This window comes from Sarcophilus harrisii, chromosome 6 (genome assembly GCF_902635505.1).
Source record: "Sarcophilus harrisii chromosome 6, mSarHar1.11, whole genome shotgun sequence".
Taxonomy (NCBI): Eukaryota; Metazoa; Chordata; class Mammalia; order Dasyuromorphia; family Dasyuridae; genus Sarcophilus; species Sarcophilus harrisii.
Window position 1 is genome coordinate 197,545,423 of NC_045431.1, and position 8,133 is coordinate 197,553,555.

Genomic DNA, 8,133 nt, shown 5'->3' on the forward strand with positions numbered 1-8,133 from the left:
CCCACCCCAACCTTTCTCGGTTCTTGCCTAATTCAATCAGCCCCTCACCAACACAGGACACTGATCTTTGCCAGTGAGAAAGAGCCCCCAATCAGTGAGCTATGGGATGAAGTTAACATATTATGAGGGCTTAATGATGTTTTTTGTTGAATTGAATAGAATTCCTGAGTCCCCTCCAATAATCTATTAATCTAATAACCCTTTCAAAATGTGCTCAAGCTGATTTTCAATGCTCACCTCTTCTCTTTCTAATGTTCACAAACCACATTAATAAATAATAAATTAAAGAATTTTACTAGGTCAAATTACTGCCACATTGCTTGAGGCATTCATTTTTTTCCAATTTAGAAAAAATGGAACAAGAGGACTTGATTCCAAAACCAATGTTTGGCCTGGGTTTTAATATTAACTCTGCCATTTGTTACATGCATGATTTTATACAATTCATCTTGCAGAGGATCTTGCTGGTGCATGGGTAGAAAAGCCCATCCTCCGGGGTCTCCACAGCTTCCAATGTCTCAATGCCATCCAGCATCAGTCTGCTCTCCTTATACCAAGTAATCTTGATAGTTCTGGAAATGAAGGAGTGAATTCTACATGTCAAAGTCACACTTTCCCCAGACTGGAGAAGGTCTGACCAACATGGGATCTAAAATCTCGGGCTGAGCTAGAGAGAAAAAGAGCATCACGGTCAGAGTGAGGGTACAGGAGAGGTACACTGTGTTGGGAGAGGCCATGGCAGCCTTCTGAGCCCTGCCCAACATCCAAATCCTGTGGGGCTGAGAATCTTCATGAAAAGGGAGAGGGCAAATACAGCCCTAAACATAGATGGTACTGAGGACAGTTCCTCAGGACCATCAGTCCATACTGATTGATCTCTCCCCTCCCCAGGTAATTTCCCTGGCTCTGCTACTTGTCTGTCCTCTTCACCTCTCAGTAATATAGTTCTTACATCAAAAGTGAGAGAATTGGAGTAGATGACTCTTCCTTTCTCTCCCTTCAGCTCTAAATCTAAAATCCAATGACTGCTAAATTTCCTCCTGCTCTAATTGCATGACCTCTCTATTTATTGTCCATATTGTCCAGGATGTGGCTGAATCAAAAAGCACTTACAATGTGTCGGGCACTGTACTAAGCTCTGGGATACAAAGAAAGGTGGAAACAATCTCTGCCCTGAAGGAGTTCATAACCTAATGGACAAGACAGCATGCAAAGAATCACATACAAATAAGATATAGATGGGAAAATGCCTTCAGACAGAAGGCACCAGCATTGAGGGATCCCACAAAAGATGGGATTTTCTTTGAGAACTGACAGAAGTTAGAGTGGTAAAGGTGAAGAAAGAGAGAAGTCAGAGTGATAAAGGTGAAAAGAGAGAGCAATACACGAATGAATAGAGAACAACCAGTGAAAATCCCAGAATCAGGAAATAGAGTGTCTTAGGCAAGGAACAGCAAAAAAGATTGTTACTGGACTGGAGAATATCAAAAGGAGTAAGGTATAAGAAGGCTAAAAGTTTTTTTGGGGGGGGAGGGGAGCAAGTTATTTTTTAAATACCAAAGAGAATTTTCTGATTAATCCTGGAAATGACAGGGAGACACTGGAGTTGATTAGGGTGAAGGTTGCAATGAGTAACTCAAAACAGAGTCAGACCTGGAGACAGCTAGATGGTGCAGTGGATAGAGCATTGGCCATGGAATCAGAAGAACTGAGTTCAAATGCAGCCTCAGACACTTAACACTTCCTGGCTTGTGACTCTGGGCAAGTTACTTAATCATATTGCCTCACCAAAAAAACCCTACACCATAGTCAAATCTATGTTTGAAAAAATTGCTTTCTATGAACAAATGACAAAACACCCCACAGAAATAAAGTTAGATCTAGATAATTGGAAAAAAATATCAATTGTTCATGAGTAGGCTGAGCTAATATAATAAAAATAACAATACTAACTAAATTAATTTATTTATTCAGTATCATATCAGTTAAACTGCCAAAAATTTATTTTATAGAGCCAGAAAAAAATAATAAAGCTCATCTGGGAGAGTAAAAGATAAAAAATATCAAGGGAATTAATGGAAAAATGTGAAATGAGGCGGCCTGGTGGTATCAGACCTAAAACTATTATAAAGAAGTAATCATCAAAATCATTTGGTACTGACTAAGAAATAGAGGAGTCGATTCATGGAATAGAGTAGGTACATAAGCCATAACAGTCAGTCATTATAGTAATCTAGTGTTTGATAAGCTTAAAGACTCTAACTTCTGGCACAAGGACTTACTATACAGCAAAACTTGCCGTGGAAACTGGAAAATAATATGGCAGAAACTAGGCATAGACAAACATCTCACATGCTATACCAAGGTAAGATTGAAATGAGTTCTTGATTTAGACATAGTGATACTATAAGCAAATTAGGAAAGCAAATGATAGGATCCCTGTCAGATCATTGAAGAAGGGAGGAGTTTATGACCAAACAAGAGATTTTAAAAAATATATGAATAAAGAACAAAATGAATAATTTTGATTACATTAAATTTAAAAAGGCTTGCACAAAGAAAACCAATGCAGAAAAGATTAGAAGGAAAGCAGAAAGATGGGAAACAGTTTTTAGAGCCAGTGTTCCTGTATATAAAATACATAGTTAACTGAATCAAATCTATAAAAATACAAGCCATTCTCCAATTAATAAATGGAAACAGGAATGAATAGGCAATTTTCAGTTGAAGAAATTGAAGCTATTACTAGTTATATGAAAAAATGCTCTAAAACACTATTGATTAGAAAAATACAAATTAAGACAACTCTGAGGCACCACTTCATCCCTCTCAGATTGGCTAAGATGACAGGAAAAGATAATGATAAATGTTGGAGAGGGTATGGAAAAACATCCCACATTGTTGGTGAAGTTGTGAATTGATCCAACCATGGGTAATTTGGAATGATGCCCAAAGGGCTATCAAACTGCACATACCCTTTGAGCCCAGCAGTGTTTCTATTGGGCTTATATGCCAAAGAGATCTTAAAGGAAGAAAAGGGACCCACATGTGCAAAAATATTCGTGGCAATCATTTTTGTAAGGGCAAGAAACTGGAAACTGAATGGATGCCCATCAATTGGGCATGAATAAGTTGTGGTCATGACAATGTTATGGATAATTATTGTTCTATAAGAAACGATCAGCAGGATGATTCTAGAAAGGCCTGAAGATACTTACATGAACTGATGCTAAGTGAAGTGAGTAGAACCAAAAGAACATTGTACATAACAACAGCAAGATTACGTGATGATCAACTTCAATAGACTTAGCTCTTTTCAACAATGAGGTGATTCAGGCCAATCCCAATAGACTTATGATGGATATAGCCATGTACATGGAGAGAGGGGACTGAATGTGGATTATAACTCAGTATTTTTCCCTTTTTTGTTGTTGTTGTTTGTTTACAAGGCTTTTTTTCTTTCTCATTTCACCCTTTTGACCTGATTTTTCTTGTGCAGCATGATAAAGGTGGGAATATGTTTAAAAGAATTGCACATGTTTAACCTATATTGGATTACTTGCTGGCTAGGGAAGAGAAGGGAGGAAGGGGAAAAAAAACTTGGAACACAAGATTTTGCAAGGGTGAATGTTGTAAATTATCTTTGCATGTACTTTCTCCTGACTCCAGAGCCAACCTCTATCCACTCTATCCAGAATTGGGAAGAGAAAATGGGATAATATTTATGAGGTGCTTTATAAATCTAAAGTGCAATGTAAATGTTAACTATTATTGTGACAGGGCTTGTAATTAAAATCTATTATAAATCTTAGAGTACTAGCAAAGGATAAGCTTTTAGAAAATGGATTCTTGCTCAGGTCAAAGTTGGGGAAAGTAAAATCAGAGGACTTTTCCAGTTCTGAAAATCTACAATTCTATGAAACAATTTTTGGACTAGACTGTACTGAATTAGAATGGAATAGAATGAAATCCTCTTCTTTCTCTCTACCCAGACATGGCCATTGCTATCTTCCCATAAAGACTGATTATCTCAAACACAAGCTATTTGAAATACTCTAAAGCCACAGAAAAAGGGAATAACCCTGACAAAGCAGTTAAAAGTCACTTTCACCTTCAACTTGCCTAGATGTAAAAATTGATCTATCTTCTGAGATGTTTCTTGAGGGCTGAATGTTTTTACATGGAGAAGGAGCTCTGCTTCTGTGAAATTAGCCAGGTCAGACACAATGATGAGATGACATGATATTCCAAAAAGATTATGTCTCTAGAATTGGATTATAGGAATCAAGGTGAAATTTGCCTGACTCTCCATCAACTGCATAAATTCTGGCTTCTCCTTCTTTTCCATATCCTGAGTATTCCAGAAAAAGAGGAGCTCTTCCTCACTCAGGGGATTGGTCTTTAGAGAAAATTTCAGCATCACATTTTTGGGCTTGTAGTTCCAAATCCCAAAGCAGAAAGTATTCCTTTCCTGGTGCTTGAGGTATTGTTTCTGGAAGTGGGCTCAGTATAGGTGCCAATGAGGAGAGAGGTGCATGTCTTTGAATAAGCTAAAAAATGAACCAAGCACCTGAACCAGAGACTACCCACTTACCTGCCAAACCTTTCAGGACCAAGGACAGAGGTTAATGCAGAGAGAATTGAGGCTAACACAGAGAGAGAGAATGAGCTCTCCCGCAGAGGTCCAGAGTGGGGAGACAAAACTTTGTAATAGCAAGTAATAGGCTAAAGAATCTGTAGTTCAAAGGTTATAGACTGAATGTGTGAACTTGAAACCACAAACTCTGATTCTTCATCTACAAGATAATAATACTAGCCCTACTTCCCTGCCTGGGGCTGTTATAAGGAAAAGTTGTGCTGTGTTGATAGCACAACAGAAAAGTAAATTATTATTTTCATTTTTGTTTTCAGAAGCATCATGCTGGGTACTTAGGGCAAGGGCTACGTGCTTGAATGTGAGGTTTTGTTAAGAATTTCTTCCTCAAATGCTGTCTGTATCCAGAGAGAACTATGGAGAATGAATGTGGATTGAAGCATAGTATTTGCACCTTTTTTTTTGCTTTTTATTTCTCATGATTTCTTCTCTTTGGGTCTGATTTTTCTTGCACAACATGAAAAATATGGAAATATTTAAAAGTATTGTGCATGCATAACCAATATGATATTGCTTGCTGTCTTGGGGAGGGGGAAGGTAAGGGAGTAAGGGAGAAAAAAATCTGGAATACAAAATCTTACAAAAATGAATGCTGAAAACCATATATATGTATGTATGTATGTATGTATATTTTTTTAAAAAAATACTATTTAAAAACAGAATTTCTTCCTCTGTGGACCTTTATTTCTATAACTTTAAAGGGAAGGGGTTGAATAAGATCCAGAGGTCCTTCCAATGATGATTCATTGCATGGGATAACAGAGTGGCTCTCTATTCACTACTCTAAGCTATTAAAATGTCACATATAGTTTAAAAACAAGTATTACATAACAAAAATGGATGGTTTTATTTCCAGTCTTCTTCTATCTTTTACATATGGAAATGTTCATGTTTGTCAAGGTCATAATAAAAAAAATTTGACAATATGTCAAATGAGGGAAATTTGAATTATTTATTAAAATTAATCCAGTGTTCATCAGTTGCAGAATGGCTGAATAAGTTATAGTATATGAAGGTAATGAAATATTATCGTTCTATAAGATATAATGAGCAGACTGATTTCAGAAAAGTCTGGAAAGACTTACATGAATTGATGCTGACTGAAGTGAGCAGAACCAAGAGAGCCCAATAACAACAATATTGTGATAATCAGCTGTATCTCTTTTCAGCAGCAATTCAAGGCAATTCCAATAGACTTGGGATGGAAAATACCATTTATCTCCACAGAGACAATTATGAAAACTGAACATGGATGGAAGCATAGAATTTCACCTTTTTTGTTTGTTTGCTTGTTTTGTTTTTTTTTTTTTTTTTTTTTACTTTCTTGTGGTTTACCCCCTTTGATTTGACGAATATGGAAATTTTTTTAGAACTGCACATTTAACCCATAATGGATCGCTTGCTGTCTTTGGGGAGGGGAGAAGAGAGGGAGGGAGAAAATTTTGGAACTCAAGGTTTTGCAAAGATCAATGTTGAAAACTACTCATGTATTTGGAAAAATAAGATAAAATAAAAAATTCATACAGTAGAACCCTCTTCCAAAGCCTTATTTATCATGAGGTGGAAGGGGTGACCCTGGATTTTCCAGTCTATACCAGTAGTTCTTCTGTAACTTCAAAAGCTACAGAGTTGAAGGAAAATAAGACCTAAGAAAAGATGAGCAGATTTTACAATTCACTGACAACCTTGAAAAGGGCAGTTTCAACTCAATAGTAAAATTGATTGTTAGGAACTGAGTAATGAGATGATATGTGCAAATAACTTCTACAAGTTTTACAATGAAAGGAAGAAGTAAATCAACAATAATCCATGCCAGCCACCTCCTGACAAAAAGATTAAAGACTGGAGACCTAGAATGTACAGTTTTGGAGATGGCCAACATGGGTTTTGTTCAACTATAAATTTTTTTAAAGTTTTGCTTTTCTTTTTTCTTTGCATCAAGATGGATGTGAAATACCACGCTGCACATGTTAAACTGTTCAATATGTATTGGTTAGTGTCATTGAATGATTTATTTCCCTTTATAATTATTATTATTATTTGGCTGAGGCAATTGGGGTCAAGTGACTTGCCCAGAGTCAAACAACTAGGAAGTATTAAGTGTCTGAGGTCACATTTGAACTCATGTCCTCCTGATTCCAGGGCTGGTGCTCCATCCACTACACCACTTAGCTGCCCCTTCCCCCTTTTAAAAATTATTCTTTGTCATAAGGGATGGTACTCTGTGGACTGAAAAAGGGAAAGATATATTGAGAAATTTAAGTGTTGTAAAAACCTAAGATAGTAATAAAAGCAAGTTTTAAAGAACATAAACTTCTAGAAAGCTTGGTGTCTGAAGCCAGATTTGAACCAAAATTTTCCTGATTCCTAATTGAGAGAACTATTCGCTGACTGGGGTATCTGGAAATGACCCACACTTTCTGAGCCCACTCTTTCCTCCGTACCTCTAAGCTTATCTCCCTCTCTCTGTTCAGCCGGACTCTGGCTGCCCCCAACCTACCTCCCAGAAGCAATTCAGGGACAAAATATCCTTTAATCTAACTCTTCTCCCAGGCTCCCTGCCAAAAACAACAAAAACAAACAAAACCTCAAACCAGTCTCATGAAATGAGGAGAATGTACAGATGTTCTAGAACAAAAGAGAGTGCAAGATAATGTTGTAAAAATTACCCACGCATATGTTCTATCAATAAAAAGCTATAATACACACACACGATCTTCTAGCACGGGTTCCCAGGCCTGAAGAGAGAGTTGGGGGAAGGAAGTCCTGGATTCTAATTTCAATTCAGTCACCCTGCCCCCCCCCTTTCTGGACTTCTTTCTTTTACTACTAAATGGTAGGCAGGGGAAGGGGGGAAGGGGGGAATGGAGATAGGGATGGGGATTAGGAATAGCCTAAACGATTCTAAAAGTGTCTACCAGCTATACCTCTCTGTGCATTCAAGGGATTGAAAGAAGAAGAAGGAGTTGAAGTAGCCAATCTCTTAATCTCTCTCTTCTCTCTTTCTCTCTCTCTCTCTCTCTCTCTCTCTCTCTCTCTCTCTCTCTCTCCCCTCCACCTCCCAGACCTGCCTGCGCCCTGGGACACCTCCGATACCGAGAAAATCGCGGCGACCACTAAGAAGTGACGAGCAGCGACCATGACAATGACTGCAAGAGATTTTCTGAGCCCTCCCAGAACTGAAAGAAAAGTAGCGGAGGAGTTCCCCTCTAAGTAATAGATCTTCTTCAGCTAGAGTTCCTAGCCAGGTGAAGGAGATCTGTCCTAAGTAATTATCCCTAGGGTTTTTTTTTGGGGGGGGGGGGGGGGGGGAGAGGCAGGGTTGGTATCTGTGTGTAGGGGTGTATCTCTTAGTGTTTTTATTATAATGATCAATCCATAGGTCTTCTGAAACTTTTTTCAACTCACTTTTCGCCAAAGAAACTTTTTGGGACCTTAAGTATATAAAATATCAATAATAACTTTTCCACCCCTCCCCC

General features: G+C 37.9%; 1 pseudogene; it reads right to left on the reverse strand.

The window, feature by feature from the left end:
- Positions 1-398: 398 nt before the first annotated feature.
- LOC111721406 lies at positions 399-7,795 on the reverse strand (annotated as a pseudogene).
- Between the last annotated feature and the right edge of the window lie 338 nt (positions 7,796-8,133).